Raw genomic sequence first — 17,808 nt, 5'->3', positions numbered from 1 at the left:
ACATTTTGGTTGGCACAATTTATGAAATAGTTTACAATTTCCTTTATAAAATACAGGTCTATCATTGATTAGACACATTCTGATGTTACCACTGTGAAAGAGACATTCATATTCTCTGATGTCATCATAAGCAAAATCTGAACTCTCATGCTGATTGCATAAGCATTGTGAAACTAATCCCAACCTTATTTTCCTCCTGAATTCATTACCTTTAGTAACTGCTATGTCTGTATTTCAAGGACAGTGTGATACAGCAAAATCCTTCAGAGGATTGTGGGAAGCATATTTTGCAATCACTCAGCACCAGTTTAAATACTTAATTTGCCAAAACAGTCTACAAACAATAAAACTAGGTACATTTTGAATGGAAAAATGTCTTTTCGTGAGTTTCTTTAAATGCTGGCTCTTGGGTTTGAACATCTCCCAGGTCCGAGAATTAGCATGCCTGGGACTCAAGATATCTCTTCACAGCATTACTGCTTGCAGAGCTCTGACAGCCTTTGTCTGCGGTAGAACTCAAACTGTTTTAATCCAAAAGACACGTGCTCCACAGAGCAGCATGGCATATTCTCTCTAGGTCTGAAAGAGTCAAGTGAAAAATTGCAAATAAGCAGCAGAGAGGAGTATGCAGCTGCAGGAGTCACCTCTATAAACCAACACTTGCAGCATCCTCATCAGAGATGCTTCCCCAGGATGCAGCTATGGCAGAGTAAAGCATTGATGACCAGTAGTTTGATAGCTACCATGCTAGATAATTAGCATGACAGTTCTGTGAAGCACAGCATTATCAAAAATAGGACTTAAATCTTTTTTCTCTGACTCAAAACTGCCATACTGTTGTCATGTCTCAGAGAGGTGCCTTTAATGAGATCTGCAAAGACGAGGAAGGAAATGCAGTCTTGGCAACCCCACCTGAAATCAGGTTGTTTGTAGGTTTTTACTTTAAATATTGCCCCTGTGCAAGGGTTACATACAGCTATAGACTGCTGACCAGAATATACACAACTAGTATCTCCTGTTCCTGTATAAAATGTGTCATTATGTCACTGAGTTTCAGATCTACAATACAGAATCAAAGTTTCAAATCTAGAGCAAGGCTCATAATCTAATTAAGAGATTCAAAACAATGCAAATGAACCTACCTTAAACAGGAGAGGAGGCAGAAATTCCGTGTTCCCCAGGAAGAGCACTTTGTCATCGCAGAACCAAATCACAAGGCTTTGTTATTCCACTTTGAGATGACGAATAGTTACTAGAGCTCCTATTTTGAGAGAATGTGCAATCCTCTTTATAGAAAGGAGCTGGGGAGCTGCAGCTCTACAAACCTTCCTGGCCACATCCCTTGGGGCGTGTTGAGCCCTCTAACCACCTTTGCTAGCCAAGATTATGGATCAGTGAAGAGAGAAACCTAGTATCATATTATGAGCTTAATAATGCACATTGAAGCAGGTGGGGGAGGGTGGTTTGCTTGTAATATGGGCCCCTGATCACAAATCCATGCACTAAAATAAGCACTTCATCATCCTAAAAAGTGTCTAGTGATAAAGTTGACTTAAAAAGAAATCTGGCCTGCCATTTTCCTTTGAACATCGTTATCTATTATTCATGAACAGGCTTTCAAGCTACTAATCCATCTGGTACACATACTGGGTATGTGACTTTTGTTACAGATTATCCTCTTCCCCAGTCACACAGCTCTGTCCCTTGGAGACACTCATGTGTGAAGTTTGCCTCAGCATCCAAGGGGAAGGAGAAGCAGTTTCATGTCCCCTATTCACATGCGGGATCGATCCACCTTATACAAGTCATGTAGGTTCAGTGACAATCTTTCTCAGTTGCAGAAAAAACTGGTAAACAAATTTGAGTTTGCACAGTTCTGTGTCAAATTACTTCTTTAACTACTACTTATCATAATTTTCTTGGGCATTCCTCTTGCAGCTCAAAGATACCTGTTTACCCAAACCAGCCTACTCCACACATCCACTCGATTATTTTAATTATTTAATAAAGACCAGTTAAGCCCATTGGTTAGCATAGGGGTATTTTGCCAATATGGACTTGTAACGACTCTCACACCACTGAAAGCTGTTCTTTATGTTATCACTCCACACACATTGCCATGAACTAGTAAAGTTGTATTAACAAAAGGAAAAACTTCCAATACAACCAAGCGTATATACCAGGGATTTCTGCCAAAGCAGGACATGGATTCACATCTTTTCACATTCTTTATGAACAAAACTATGCTACGTTTGGATCTCCAGCACAGACCTGACCCTCCCAACAGTCGTATAATGGCAACAATACCACATGTAGCTCTGTAATGTGTGTCAGAAGAACCCTGTGCTGTCAAAGCAACCTTTGCCAGATCTTTTTCAAGCTAAGCCTCTGACTACAGGGAATCAAGCTTCAGAGTTTTAAACAGTTTGTACTGACCACTCTCAGCCAAATTAAGAGCATAAACTTACTGCATTTTCAGTCATGTGGGAACCAATAAATACTGAACCTCAGCTTATATTTTTAACCTCAAATGTAAGCAGGAGATTACTCTCAAAGTTATTTAACATTCATCCAAAAAGCATACAATTAGTAGGTGAAATACCTTAAGGACCTAATGTAAGGATAATGCACAAACTACAAGAAAGTCAGTTAAAGACTTACTGTGATTTCAATAGATTTTGAGTCAACATGAGTTTTTTACTACTACATTTCTACTACTTTAAGTTTTCTACTACTTCTATCTAGTACATGAGATGTCAATTACAAAAGATCATTATACACCATTTAAAAATTACTATTTAGTTACCCTCCCCTCCTACCACAAGGCTGGAGTTACTTCGCTTGACTCTTGTCTCAGGTTAATTTTACAGTGGTGGAACGTCCTTTCAGGTAGTTGTAGAGAATGATAAGGTCTCCCCTCAACCTCTTTTTTCCCTAGGCTAAACAACCCCAGCTCCCTCAGCCACTCCTGTACAGGTCCCTCTGTAGAGCCTCTCTGCCCTCAGGCTGAATAACACTTCCACTCAGCTTAGTTTTATCTGCAAATTTACTCTATCCCCTTGTCTAGATCACTGATAAAGATGGTAAACCAGAGTGGCCCCAGCACTGAGCCCTGGGGAACACCACTCATGACTGCCTATCAACTGGAATTAACTCTATTTGCCACAACTCTTTGGACCTGGCCATCCAACCAGTTTTTAACCCAGCGAAGAGTATGCCCATCCAAGCCACAAGCAGCCAACTTCTCCAGGAGAATGCTGTGGGAAACAGCATCAAATGCCTTAGTAAAATTAAGATGGGCAACATCTACAGCCTTTCCCTCATCCAATAAGCAGGCCACCCTGTCATAAAACTAAATCATGTTTGTTAAACAGGACCTGCCTTTCGTAAAACCGTGCTGACTGGGCCTGATCACCTGATTGTCCTGCACATGCTGCATAATGGTACTCGAGATGACCTGCTCCATAACCTTCCTCCGCACTGAGGTCAGACTGACAGGCCTGTAATTCCCTGGATCCTCCTTTTAGCCCTTCTTTTAGATGGGGGTCACAGTTGCCAATCTCAAAGAAGGCCTGAAGAAAGTCTGTTTTCAACACCAGTAAACCTAACAGGGCTTTTTTGATGCAGAAATGTCATCCTATTCTCTTGCCACTGTACATCAGACACCTCTAAATTGCTAAATGCAGTTTTAAAACCCCAATGATAGCAGCACATCCCCTCTTCTGGAAATGCTGTTTTCATCCCTTAGAGAACAACAGCTGCTTTGTGATCTCTTGAGTCTTTGTTCTTTGTAGTGGTAGGTCTAACATCATCAGTGCCATCCTATTTATTTATCTTCCTCTGCATTCAGTACAGGAGCTGAGTCATTGCAATCACAGCAGCCCCACAGAGCTCTGCTGGACAGACTTCCAGAAATAAAAATTTTAAAAAAATTAAAATTACATCAGCTAAAATGCTTCACAAATTTATAATAATTGGGCCAAACATTCAACTACAGTGTAAACAAATAAAAAAAAACAACAAACAAACATGCAAAAGAAAACATGTTCAAAGGCTTATTTTAGGGAATAAAACAGATTTTTTAATACTCATTTCAAGGACTCAGCTGCCATTCACAAAACAAAGGAAGATGAAGCAGTGCTGTTAGCCTTTTATTCTGCAGGTCCACACTTACAGGATTCCTCTAGGATGAGAAGCAAGGCCACTTAACCCTTCTACGCTTGATTTAAAAAACAGGTATTAGTTCAACTCTCCTCTCAGATCAGAGCTCAGCTACAACACAAGGTGTACTATTCCTTTAGTCTATTCATTAGAGGTAAAACAAAAGAAATCTATCATCTTGTGGTTAGAGCACTACTTCAGAGAAGGTAGCTAGGGTTTTGCTCCAGTTAATAAGAGAACTTCATTTCCACATGGCATGCATGATCTACAGCAGTTCTAAGTGGACATGCACTACATCACAGAACAGATATGCTAGCAACAACTCAAACCAAAGATGTTATTTTTTCCTCAGGTGAACAGATGGCTACAGGAAAATTACAGCTAATTACATTTCCTAAATTAAAAATTTCTGCTGTAATTCTTTTTTCTTTTGTTCATGACAATCTGCAAGAGAGGTAAGTACAACAGGTAAGGGACTTGTTCTATAAGTAATAGATTCAGAAGGGAAATTTCTCATCCTTCTCTTAACACTGTAGGATAATAAGTACATCCCACATGGAACCCAAATGTAAGTGTCCACTGGGATGTAACATTCTCTGTCATTTACCATAACATGAACAAGATTAAGTAATTCAAACATTAACCCGAAACTACACTTTTTCTAACCTTACCAGCTGGGCCGAAATTTCCCCTATATCCAACACCCTTAAACATATTATAGCTTCCCCTACAACTGCAACTACCTGCTGTCCTCATTCATAGGTTAAACCTGTGGCAAGAGGGCTTGCAAGGGAGCTTCTCTGTCTACAGTACCTGACTGACACCTTGGTCCAAGATGCCACATCCCTTTTTCTTTCCACAAGTATACCTGCTGCCTATATTAAATCAGACTGGAAAAACTTTAAAAGTTAGGCTGAAATTGAGGTCAAAAGCAGCACTACCCTCCAGGACCCTTGTGGCTTTTTGGATAAATATAGCAGATGTCACAGTTACGTGCTTATTATGAGAAAGTGTTAACACTATTACACAAATACACAAAACACTTCAAAAATATACTGCAAAATAGGTTCTTTATGCTTCTAAAACACAAAACTGGGGAAAAAAATAATTAAAGTTTAGGATTAATAAAGTTTCTGATAGAGGTTTGACTGTCGAGTATAATAAGGTTTTCAGAATACATATCCTAATGTAGAATTAAGGTTCAACACCAACCTACAGTTACATTAAGAAGCACTAACAAGATAGTTATTTCTAGAAAAATTGTTAAAATGACATATAGATGCTTCATACAGACACTACTACCTTATTATTGTCATGGGGGTCAGAGCTTCTGATGATTCTTAGCCTGGGGATACTAGTCTCTTCAGACTCCCTAGAGGAAGACTGACTTTACTAGGGTGCATCAAGAAGAGCATTTCCAGCCAGTCAAGGCAGGTGATAGTCCTGCTCTACTCTGCGTTGGTGCGGCCTCACCTTCAGTACAGTGTGCAATTTTGGGCACCACAATATAAAAAGGACATCAAGCTCTTGGAGAGTATCCAAAGGAGAGCCACAAGGGTCTGGAAGGAGAAGCGGCTGAGGTCACTTGAATTACTCAGTTTGGAGAAGAGGAAGGTGAAGGGTGACCTCATTGCAGTCTATGGCTTCCTCACCAGGGGAAGAGATGGGGCAGGTACTGATCTCTTCACTCCTGTGACCAATGACAGGACCCGGGGAAATGGCAGGAAGCTGAATCAGGGGAAGTTCAGGCTGGGTGTCAGGAAAAGGTTTTTTCACCCAGAGGGTGGTTGAGCACTGGAACAAGATCCCTAGGGAAGTGGCGACAGCACCAAGCCTGCCTGGGGTCAAGAAGTGTTTGGATGATGCTCTCAGGGACATGATGTGATTCTAGGGGTGCCCTACACAGGGACAGGAGTTGGACTCGATGATCCTGGTGGATCTCTTCCACCTTTCAGTCAGATGCAAATTCTTAAGATTTAATGCCCAATACTACTATCTTACTAAGGCTATACTATGGTAGCACCTTGAGCCCAATGAAATTGGAATGACATTACATGAGCCACTCCTGAAGGACAACTCTTAACAGAAACGACAAAATAATTAATATATACTGCTGTATGAAAAAACTTGAGAGCCATATGCCAACATACTAATAATTTAAAAGCTAGAGCCTGAAGCTATGTCAAGAATTAATCAGAAAAGAATTACAAATTTTCCTTCCAAAATTCCTTCAGTGCTTTCATCAAATTAACAGGTTATGTATTAAAGTCACCTGCGATGTTAATAAATGTATTGTTGAAGAGATTAATTTCATTACTGATAAAACAAAAAAATTCACACACTAGCACATGTATCTCCAAGGGGAAAAAGAAACCAGTCTTCTCTCCCAAGATTGTTTCAGGCCTTCATCACTATACCCCAGACCTCTGAGTGCCTTCAATGTCCCCAAGTTTTGCATCTAATCTCTGATCACAGTCAATGGAGATCCACAACTCAAATCAACTGCCTACACATAGGTATTTCATGCCATTTAGACATTTGGTTAAGACATTTCAAAGGTGTCGGCACCACGTACACGAAAAACCAAACCCGGCCCCATCTTTCTATCGGCTGTAATGGTAATTTACATACTGTTTGTGTGAAGGCATGCCAGGAGATGGCTTGTACTCTTTGTCCAGATTTTAAGATAACTGGATGCAACAGGAGGAACTTTAGGACCATACACGAGAGAGTGTTCAACATAAGAACAGGCTGTGAAGCTGTCAAAAGTGACCAACGGTGTCAGAAAGGATGGCCAGGCCTCACAGGGGACTGGGATGCGTTACATGAGGAACAGCTGGAGTGGTGATGGGCACAAACACAGGAAATTCCACCTAATCATTAGAAAAACTTTTATACTGTGAAGTTTAACAGAGCTGGGAACAGGTTTCCCACTGATAGAAGAGGATAACCATGAGCCAGCCACACGACCTTGTGGCCAAGAAGGCCAATGGCATCCTGGGGTACATCAAGAAGAATGTAGTCAGCAGGTCATGCAGAGATCATCTTGCCCCTTTACTCTGCTCTGGTGAGGAGGCCCCATCTGGAGAACTGTGTCCAGTTCTGGGCTCCCTGGTTCAAGAAGGACAGGGAACTGCTGGAGAAGCCCTTTGTAGCAAAGGGCTACAAAGATTATGAGAGGAGTAAAATATGTCATGAGGAATGGCTGAGGAACTTGGGTCATTTTAGTCTGGAGAGGAGAAGATTGAGGGGACATCTCAACAATGCTTAAAAATATTTAAAGGGTGGATGTCAGGAGGATAGAGACAGACTCTCCTCAGTGGTGGTCTGTGACAGGAAAAGGTGCAGTGGGCACTAACTGGAGCACAAAAGGTTCATGTTAAACATAAGGACAAACTTCTTTACGGTGAGGGTGGTAGAGCACTGGGACAGGCTGCACAGAGAGGTTGTGGAGGCTCCATCTCTGGACACACTCCAAAACCACCGGGATGCCATCCTATGAAACCTGCTCTGTGTGACCCTGATCTTGCCGCGGGTTGGACTAGATGATCTCCAGAGGTCCCTTCCAACCCCTGACACTTTGTGACTCTGTGACTCACAGGCAGCTGAAGGAGAGTATCAGGGACCTGTAGGGGCAGAGTCCTGCAGGGTCAGCAGTTCCTCAGTAACCCCATCCATAACATCATGTAAATCTGAGGTGAAATACCAAATCTGGATGCAGATGTAGCAAAAACAGGACCACTATAGAAAAAGAATTAGGGACAGTTTGCTTATTCGGGATGAGACAAGGACAAAGACAGAGAGAAATGACAATGAAAGGGTAAGGAACATGCATAGGAAGTGAAGAGGAGGGGGATAAAGGCACCGGTCTGATCAGTCTCTTTATGCTTCTCACTGAACTCTTCTATTTCTTTGTGCAAAGGGTGCCCTCTGTGCTAAGTGTATGAGAGATTCCAGTAAACTTCAAACCATACCAGCCCGTGAGAACATGGTCTGGGAACCCACTATCAAGCAACTACAGACCTACAGGCTTGACATTGGAGAGACTTTCAGTCAAGAACAGCTAAAAAAGCTCCATGTGAGTATGCAAGTGGGATGCCAACAAACATCAAGTCAGTGGATAGAACTGGAGGTCTGGGAGCTGGATACCACAGGTCTACCAATCAGCTGCTAGAAATCAGGGGTCTGACACTTGAGGGACCCCAGACCTGGGCAGGTACCAAACAGACCTACATGGGCATGTATGTACAAGTGTGGGCATGAGATCTGCTATCAAGGCTCACTGTTATAATCGGCTGGACCTGGGAATAGGGAACCACAGCAGCCTCACATCTAGCAGTCCAGAGAGGAGGAATCCCTGGGTCTGAGTCTCCAACAACTTCACTTTCAGAAAAATCAGTTGGTGCACTCCCTTGCATCTTAAAGTCCACTGGATTTGGCCACTCTAAACATACCTCACATGTTTACACAGCTTCATTTAAATACCTAGAGTCTGGAGCAAAGCCCACTCCTCAGCACTAAGCAGCAGGGGCATGATTCAGTTGTCTAAAAACCAGAATGTAATGACAACTGCAGTGCTCCAGTGGGTCCAGATGAATTACTCTGTTGTGCAGCTCCCATATCATACCAATCTGCCCCATCTGGGTATCTCAAGGACCCAAGAGCATGTCAGTTACATTTAAGTATCTTTAAGATAAATTAATCACAGCCAAAGGGATTGTGTATCTCGTGTCTTGGTTTATGTGACTTTTTATTGTGGTAACACAATAAAATAAATAAGACAATAAATAAAAAAAACAAAACCAAACCAAGAGAAATAAACTAAAATCTAAGCCATCAGTTGTCACTTTAAAATAAACATTACCTCACATCAGTTTTCCATCCCATCTCACGGCCAAATACTTCAATCACAAAATAAAATATGAATGAACATATTAAAGTATATTCTGTGGCTGATTTTCTCATGATTCCTTAAAATTAGTAAAAATGTAATATTTATATTGCTGCAAATGCTTTTCAAAGAATTACCTAGATTTCAGCTTTTTTTTTCAGACAAAAGCAATTTTTTGTCCCGCTGGCAGACTTATACTGCTCTTCTTCAGTATGCTCAGAAGTGTGAAGCTTTTAATGAAGTATTGATTTCATGTTTAATCAAGCCACACTCAAAGACTTAAGAATGACTTAGGGACACCCACCCCCCCCACCCTCCCCCCCAAAGTGAATTCTGCACAAGAAAACATTTTCTGTAATTACAAATTTTACAAACATAACCCAACCTAGAAGCAAATATAAGAAAATAATATTTAAGAGAGGAGGTTCAGGAAAGAAAATCATATAAAAGACCAAGGATTTTCATTTTTATTAACCTAAATGTCTCTATCATTTGTATTAAATTATTAACATAAAAGATTAAGAAAATCTGGATGTCCATGCCTCAATTGTTAGATTTGAGCTTACTGATTACATTTCATTCTTGGGTAGAGCAAAGTAAGTTTTACTTTATTCCAGTAAGTTTTGAACGATCACTCAAAACAAATTACTAGTGTAAATGTATTTCCACAAAATATGAACAGAGATATGCTGGATGTGGAACACTTGGTAAAGCAAGTGCAGACAATTGACTTCTTTCTAGTGTATTAAATTGCAAGGTCAGCTGCCGAAATGAAAGACCATATGGCATATTTACAAGACTGTGGGCTATTTCCTAGAAGTGACCAACAAAAAGATACTTAGGACTTACGGCATAAAACAGTCTGAACAAAAGCTTCCCAGAAAGATTAAGGACTCTGAAGACAAGAACCAAAGTGCTCCCTGAAAGTGAAAATGCAGAAATACACAACATTTCAATAAAGACACAGTGCTACCTCCATATACCACATGGGGAAGGCCCATCTACAGTCTGAAATGTTATTCCCAGCTCAGTTCTGCAGACATCAAAAAAAGGCAGTGAAAGAGAGTCAAGCACGGAAGACAAAACCTGTAGCAAACAATGAGCAAAGACACAGGCTATCAGGAGCAAAAATGAAATGACAACATGCAGAACAGCCCACTTTTGAGAAGATTCTATTTTCCATAGAAAAAACATCTTCAGAGGATAAGCTTTAAAGTGCCCCCAGTTTCATTACTAAAACCTAAGATTTTCTGCCAAGGAAAGTAGTTGCATTCTTCGGAAACCACACCAGGGAGTAGTGGTATTCTTATTTTAAATAAGCCTACTGAAATCCTCAAGCAATATTTGACAGTATTTCTAGCTGTTTAATGACTCATGATGAGTTGACAGGCCTAGTTCGGTAGCTAGCATGGATTAATAGAATACTTATATTCTAAAACAGGATGGGTATCTTCTCAACTGAGTTAAGATCCAACAAAACCTCTCTACCAACCTTTACACAGACTCCAGAATTCAGCATTTTCTTGCATCATGACAACCAGAAATCAATTCTAAGTAAGTATTTAATTAAGCTTTACAACAATCAATCTCCAAATATGAAATTAAATTCTTAAATAGCATGCATATTACAAGTTCATAAAAAGCAGAAATAATTTCCAAAACCTAAAAGGCAAAAGGTATCTGTGAAATGAATAAAAAGTGAAGTGTTTGATCTTCATGCATTTGTTGCCATAAGGTTCTTCAACCAAACACTTCTACTTTGAAGTGTACTCGCAGAGCTGAAATGTTCCAGTGCTAGAGAGCAATATTCTGTTTGAAATGCAAGCACGCGCTCCTAAGTGGAATATCAAACCAGAGTTTTTCCCAACTGAAATACACAAAATCATCCTCAGCAGCTGTGTTAAAAAATCCAGGGCTATCAGCATTCACAAAACCCCTAAGAACTGCTTGAAATTATGCAGCTGTTATAACAGGTTACTTCAAATAAATAAAATGTAATAGGAAATAACTCCTGTGTGCATCTATGTGCTCTAAGCACTATGCTCAGAGCTGAGTACTGCAGCAGAGGACTGCTGTGCATCCCACCCTCCCAAGATGTCACATTCCCTGAAAGGTGCTCAGATGCTGACGGAAGGTACAGTTGCTCATCACCCTTTATTATCAGAAACATATACAGCAAAAAAACAAATCCAATGTGTCCCTTCTCTCATACCTTCTAAAGCTTCAAAAATGTCATTATTTATGATGTCAACAACAATCCAATATTCTGCAAGCTTCAGTACATTATCATTTTCCACCCCAAAAGCATGTTACGTTAAACCTTCACCTCAATTACGTATGAAAAATAAGGATAAGAAAGGTGCGTTAAAGCTTATTAACTCAGTCTTCAGTGCTATAGCATGCATCTCTGATTCATCAGTAGACAACAAAAAAAAAAAATAGAATTCCCACTCTGCACTGGGTGCAGCACTGGATCCAGCTCACGCACACACACACAAAAGTTTTCATCCATTTACACTATTTTCTGTTTGCTTCTGCTGTTAAGAGACTACAGTGTACAAGTTCCCTATATCAGAAATTCATAATAGTTGATGAAATATATTTTATATCTTAAAGACTTCAATCCAAACAACTGCAGTATGAACCCTTGGGATGGGAAAGAGGATTAGAACAACTGGACAGAACCTCATCTCTTTCTGTGTAAGTTGCACATTCAGGTAAGACCTTCTGCATGGGGCCCTACCAGCTGAAAGTTTGTTTGTTTCTTACAGGCATAAGGAATTTAATACTGTTAAATTAAATAATTGGCTTTGCTTTTCTTCCTCCCCTTGTTTTCTGGGTATGTTATATATTTGGACATAAAACTTAATTGATATGTGACATTGGGATCCAGCACAATAAAGGCTTACATTTCACTGATGAGGTTCTTGGGCTTTGTGGTATCAGCAATTTGAGACAAACTACAATGGATATGTTTCACAACATATTAATCATCCACAGATGACCTAACAGCATTAATCCTGAAGTATATTATTCCTTTTAACAAATGAAACAGACTTTACTATTACTGAAGCCAACTGCAAAACCTACAGACTTCTGCTGTCTACTCTTTTTAAGCATCTGAAGCAACATTTCTGAGAAAGAACTCATCTAAGCCAAGATCTGAATCTAGCCAATGCTTCATATTCTGCAAGAAAGATGAGTTTTCTGTCTGGAAGTCTGCATTGGATGAGATATACTTTCAAGCCCTGCATAAAAGCTGAGCTCCTACAGACCAACTCCTTGCTAAGCCTCTTAACTCCTCAGTTTATCCACCCGCCTGCTTCAAAGCATTTTCCAGAAGTGAAGCTATACAAGGTATCTTCAGCCAGCATGTCAATCAGCACCATCCCATTGATTGCAGATGGATAAAACCCCTCTGCACCAGCTAGGAAGTTTACACATCACATCTCTCTGGTCACTGGATTTAGAGTACTGGTATGTACCACCATGTCCATGTACTACCAAGAAAATACAGAAGAAACTTCACCACAGTGTTAAGACTATTAAGTGGCCATGTTGATTTTAATGAAAGTAAAGAAATAAAATAGACAGCAAGATTAAAAACCAAAGGGAGAGGGAACTGAACATACAGTAGACAGAGAACTGCTGAAAACAGAACCAACCAGAAAGCTTTCAAACAAAAGGGGACTGGAAAAGAAAAAAGAAGTAATCCGGGTCACACCAGAGTTAAAAATAAACACAAACAAATACAACCTCAACCTCCAAAGTGCTCATGGAAAACGGGAACAACTCCAAGCAAAGATCTTATCATAGGAGGTTACGTTTAACTTTCATCCTCCTTAAAGCTAGCACGCTTAATCCACAGACACAGGGCTTGTAATAAGCCTAGTTTGTTATAAACACCGTAAAAGCTTTACCACCTACTTAGTGGTAGACCAGAGCAATGTGGAGAAGCTCACCCAAGTCCTCACACTGGTTCACAGAAGAACCACCTGCTGGAGACCACCACTGCGCTTATACCCTTAAAGATTTATGCCAAGATGAAATCTGACTTCTACCATGGCATACTTAAAACCAGCATTTTCACTAGAAAAGAAGAAGGCTGCTGAGCACAAGGAGGCGAAAAGTAAAATAGCATCAATCAAGTGACTCTCCAGCTAGAAAGACCAAGTAGTCATTGTGTAATTTCATTGTCAAGGACTGCTTTGGCAGAAGTCTCTCAAGACTTTTAGCCTTGTTACTATCTTTCCTAACACTGGGATATTTCAGAGAAGTATATACTTTTAACAAAATTGGGATATAATGTAATAAAATTTACCTGAGCAGGAATAAAAGAGCAGGTTTTAAAAATCTTGGGAAGATAAGAAGTGATAAAACTCAGAAACATCACATGGCAAAATTTTATATCTTTTGGCTCGCAGGTCTTCCCTCTGTGTGCATTTATTCAGATATGCTGATTCTGCAGACAAAAAATCAATTTTCACTGCTTTTTACTTCTACGCACACTATAGTGCCTAAAGAGCTATGGCAATCTAAACTGGATTAATTTTTGACTAATGCACCATGGATAAAATTACTAAGCTAATTCTACCTATAAGCCATTTCAGAAATCACACATTGGTACATTATAAATGTTTTTTGACTATGCATTTAGTAATTCTCAAGTATTTCAGTATTACCATTGCCTCAGTGCCAAACAGAAGAGGTACAACTAGATTTCAAAATCCCTCTAAAATGCCCCTGCAGGGCATATGGCTAAAAGGGGAATACACTGTTCAACTTACAAGTACAAAGTTTAAAAATTTAGTACCAGAGAAGTACATCATCCTTATCGAGTCACTTTCAGAATTAGGAAAAAAACATGTGTATGTATTTATACACATATACTTATTGAGTGAAAGTCAGGTTAAACAAGTGTGTTGTACTTTTAAAAGAGAAATATTAGATTTGCACAAAATACTCTCATCTGGTTTCAAAACTGAGGAAGAAATAAATATCATGAAACCAACTTCTACAAAGTTAGGGTAAGACACGTGACATTTGCTTATTACGTATTACTTGTAAAAGTATAGTTGATAAAAATAAAATCTTTAAAATACGGGAGTTAATGAAGTGTGAATTATTAATTGAACCTTTTTTTAGCATAGAATTGCTGCAGCAGAAACAGGAGTCCACTCCCTCCTAGAATATACCGTGTCCATAATGAGTTCTACACAAAGCATATCACTTCAGAGAAACTTTTTACAGAGCCCAAGAACCAATCACCATTACTAAAACATATGGACCAAAGCAACTTGTTGTCAACATAATTCACTGTGACATGTCACTCACTGTGACTTCTGCACTGACAGAAATTGAACTGGTAATGATAGAGATTTGAAGGAATAAATCTACCTTAATTGCCCAGTAAATTTAAATAATACCCTTGTAAGGGAAAAATAGGTCATTCCCTCCTCTGTTTTTTTTCTACTTTCACATTATGGACTTGACTCTGTTGCCAATGCCTACATGTGCCTGTCCATCTGAGAGGCCCTTGGGAAGGCACAATATTATCAAAGGGATGATAGATAAGACTCAGCACCTATGGAAGGTCTGTATTGATCCTGAGTGGAAACCACAGTAACCAAGGCCATCTCAAAGGGCACCAGATGTTTATGTGAGGCATCTAAATGGAGCTAAAAAAAAAAGCTTCTAAATGGAGCTTCTATGCCAGACTCAGCTCCAGACTGAGATGCCCTACACCACACAGATGTCCCTTCAGGCCTCTCCCCTGGACCAGATGGGAGTTGAGCACCAAGCACCAATTGCTGTCAGCGGACTCAGGACAGCTACTGACTTCACTCCAAGGTCAACATGGACAAAACCCCCCCTGACTTCTAAGCATGGACACCCAGCTCACACTACAGATGCCTGAACTCAGGTGTCTAAATTATGAGCCCAATTCCATGCTAAAGCTAGGTGGGATAATTATGAACATAGGAAGCACAGTTTGTCCCACCTAAACTTAAGAAATGAGCTTGCCTAAATACTGCTAGGACAATAATCATTGTAGGATCTTTTACAGCCAACGTGAAGAAACAGATGTCTTCAGAGACTGATTCTGTTAGATGTCTGATTTTGGATAAGACTAATCCATAGCAGTCCATATCCTCCAAAAGATACTGGAACATGATCAATCTCTCTAAATGACAGCTGTAGCTAGCTTATACAACCATATGCTCATATTATCCATCATTAGCTTTACTTCCTTCGTTGCTCATTTACTTCTTCATTCCTAGTGAGTTATAAACCTTAATATCCTGACTTACTAACTTTCTTCAATAACACTTATGACACTCTTAATGGGATCCTAGATGGTAAAATTTAAAAATAATGCTGGTTGATATTTCTTTAGAACAAAATTCAGCACACCCAGATATAAGTCTACAAGTTCACTGGTACTCGTAGATCCCAGTACTTGAGACTACTGAGAGCCCAACAAAGCTAGCAGTCAAGTTATAGCTCTTCTTGGTCTGTCCTGTACTTAGCAAAGTCCTGATACTACATTATATGCGGACAAAAATATGCCTTTAGCAGTTTACAGCACCATGGTAACTTTAACTTTACAAAAAAACCAACAATGGCACTGGTCTTGAAAGTCTCAACAGAGACAGCATCAAAGTTTTCTTGCCAAGAGGTCCACTATTTTAAAGGATGAATGAAAACTGCCAAGTTTAAAAGACATGAGTTATGCAGGGGAAGAAATGGATAACAAAGGAGAAGAACACCTTAAAAAACAAATTATCAGAAAAAATTTGCAACCGAATTTTTGGCATTTGTGTAGTGGAGGAAGACTTGCATTACATAGGAAAAAACTGCATGTCTGCCATTTGTAAAGCTTGCTAAATTATGAAAAACATCAAACATTAATGAAACACCAGACCAAAAATACCATTTCTTGCTAGCACAGAAATTCCAAAAATAAGATTACCTTGTTCCAGTCTAAAGCACAGGGAACGTTTTGCAGCTTCTATCTCAGGACTTGGATGATCCAGAACACGCCTGCACCACTGCAGAGGACTCAGCGATTTCTCTTGAGGAGTCAGAGTCTTGGAAGGCAAGACGTACAACCTTAACCAAAATACACACACTTATCAGCAAGATATGCCATACTTACAACTTTACTTCCATATTCTCAATTTCCTGACCACTAATAATGTATAACAGTGCAATGCCTTGCAATATGGTATCTAATAACAGAAAATATTAGTGAGTTTGAATTAGTTTTATTCTTCCCTCCTCAGAAAGGTAGGTGGCAAAAGATGAACTCTACAGTCTGCCACATCAAATCAAAGTTCAAGACGACTTCTCATAAAAATTTTACATCTCATCATTACCACAGTCTGAATTTCAGCCCTGCGCAAAGTTCAAATGCTTTAGGAGCTGTACACACACCATAAATGCATATATCTATCTGTACTGGAAATCAGATAATTTCAGCATTTGATTTTACCTTTAAATCACAATTTTACTGTTCTCTATTTCATTCTTTTACCTCTAACAATTAAATCAACTTGTCAAGAGTGCTGATTATAATTTTTGACACTTAGTATCCTCTCCCAGGTGAACCAGTGTTGTACAAGTCAGATTTCTCAAGATTACAAAACCTTTACTGAGAAACAATGAAAATCCAATTTCAGTATTAAATTCCAGCAGGGAAAAAAATTGTTTTAAGAAAGGCAAGAAAAGCTAGTGTGTATATGTGTGTGTGTGTGTGTGTGTGTGCACTCTCAGACAAGAGTAGGGCACTAATCAGACGGTCAAGCACATCAGGAAGCCAGGTATCAAAGGAGACTTCAGGGGCAAATTCTTGAAGCTGGGACCCGCATGGCTGCTGTTGCCCTTGCAGATTAGCAGCGACAAGCAGATGCCAGTTCACCTGGAAGAGCACAGACCTCCTGGGAAGGGAACTATTCTTGGCTGCCAGAGACAGCTCATGGTTCCTTGGCCTGACCAATTCTGATTGATGGGGCCACAGACGGGTCAGACAGGCAGGTTCTCAGGCATCAGCAAAACACTCCACGGGCTGCAAAGGAGCCTGACCTGCACAAAGGGGGTGCAGAAGGCAAAACCAAAGATTGAGCTTCTTAGGGGACCACCAGCAGGTAGCAGCCTTTCACCCTCAGGGTTTTTGGGTCAGCAGCTACCCAGGTCCCCAGAGAGCAACTGCTATCCCATGTCTGCCTGATGTTTGTTTGGTTTTGGGTTTTTTTTTTTCTTTTGTTGTATTTTTTTTTCAGGGGGTGGGTTGTTTTTTTTTCTGCGAAGTCGATCAGCACTCTGCCTAGCTCACAAGGAATAAACATCCTCACTGCAATTGCTATCTCTTGACAATCCCAGCAGAGATCAACTATTGAATTTCTCTGAGCGGAGAACGTATTTTCCCCGACTTCCTGCAGTGCCTCACCACACACTTAAAAAAATGACACTGAGAAAAACAAAGATATTAAAAATAAATGTTCCAGCTTTCATGTTAACCTGCAGAAGCATTTCAAAAGCTAAATATCGGACTGATGAATTTTCAGTAATCAGGCATCTGTGCAAGAAGCTGAACAGCAAATCAGGTCTGACTTGCCTGCAATGATGCTAATTTGTAATTTTTTTATAACTGCAGTTAAGATAAACCAAAATCCAAAGGTATAAAAGGCCTAAAATTACTAATCAACAACTAGGATATACATTGGTCTTTGGCTTTCTAGACAGCAGTTTGCTTT

At 39.8% G+C, this 17,808-nt stretch overlaps 1 protein-coding gene across 1 annotated transcript in view; it reads right to left on the bottom strand.

Moving 5' to 3' along the window:
* Positions 1-16,161, bottom strand: part of SLAIN1 (SLAIN motif family, member 1) — a 42,469-nt gene extending 26,308 nt beyond the window's left edge. Inside the window, exon 1 of the mRNA XM_010003501.1 lies at positions 16,026-16,161. The gene's annotated coding sequence lies outside the window, so the exon portion shown is untranslated. The remainder of the gene's footprint in view (positions 1-16,025) is intronic.
* Between the last annotated feature and the right edge of the window lie 1,647 nt (positions 16,162-17,808).

The sequence above is a fragment of the Chaetura pelagica genome, unplaced genomic scaffold, assembly GCF_000747805.2.
Source record: "Chaetura pelagica isolate M959 unplaced genomic scaffold, ChaPel_1.0 scaffold106, whole genome shotgun sequence".
In the NCBI taxonomy this organism is placed as follows: Eukaryota; Metazoa; Chordata; class Aves; order Apodiformes; family Apodidae; genus Chaetura; species Chaetura pelagica.
Note: the sequence above shows the minus strand (reverse complement) of the source record. Positions and strands in the feature narration are given on the sequence as shown.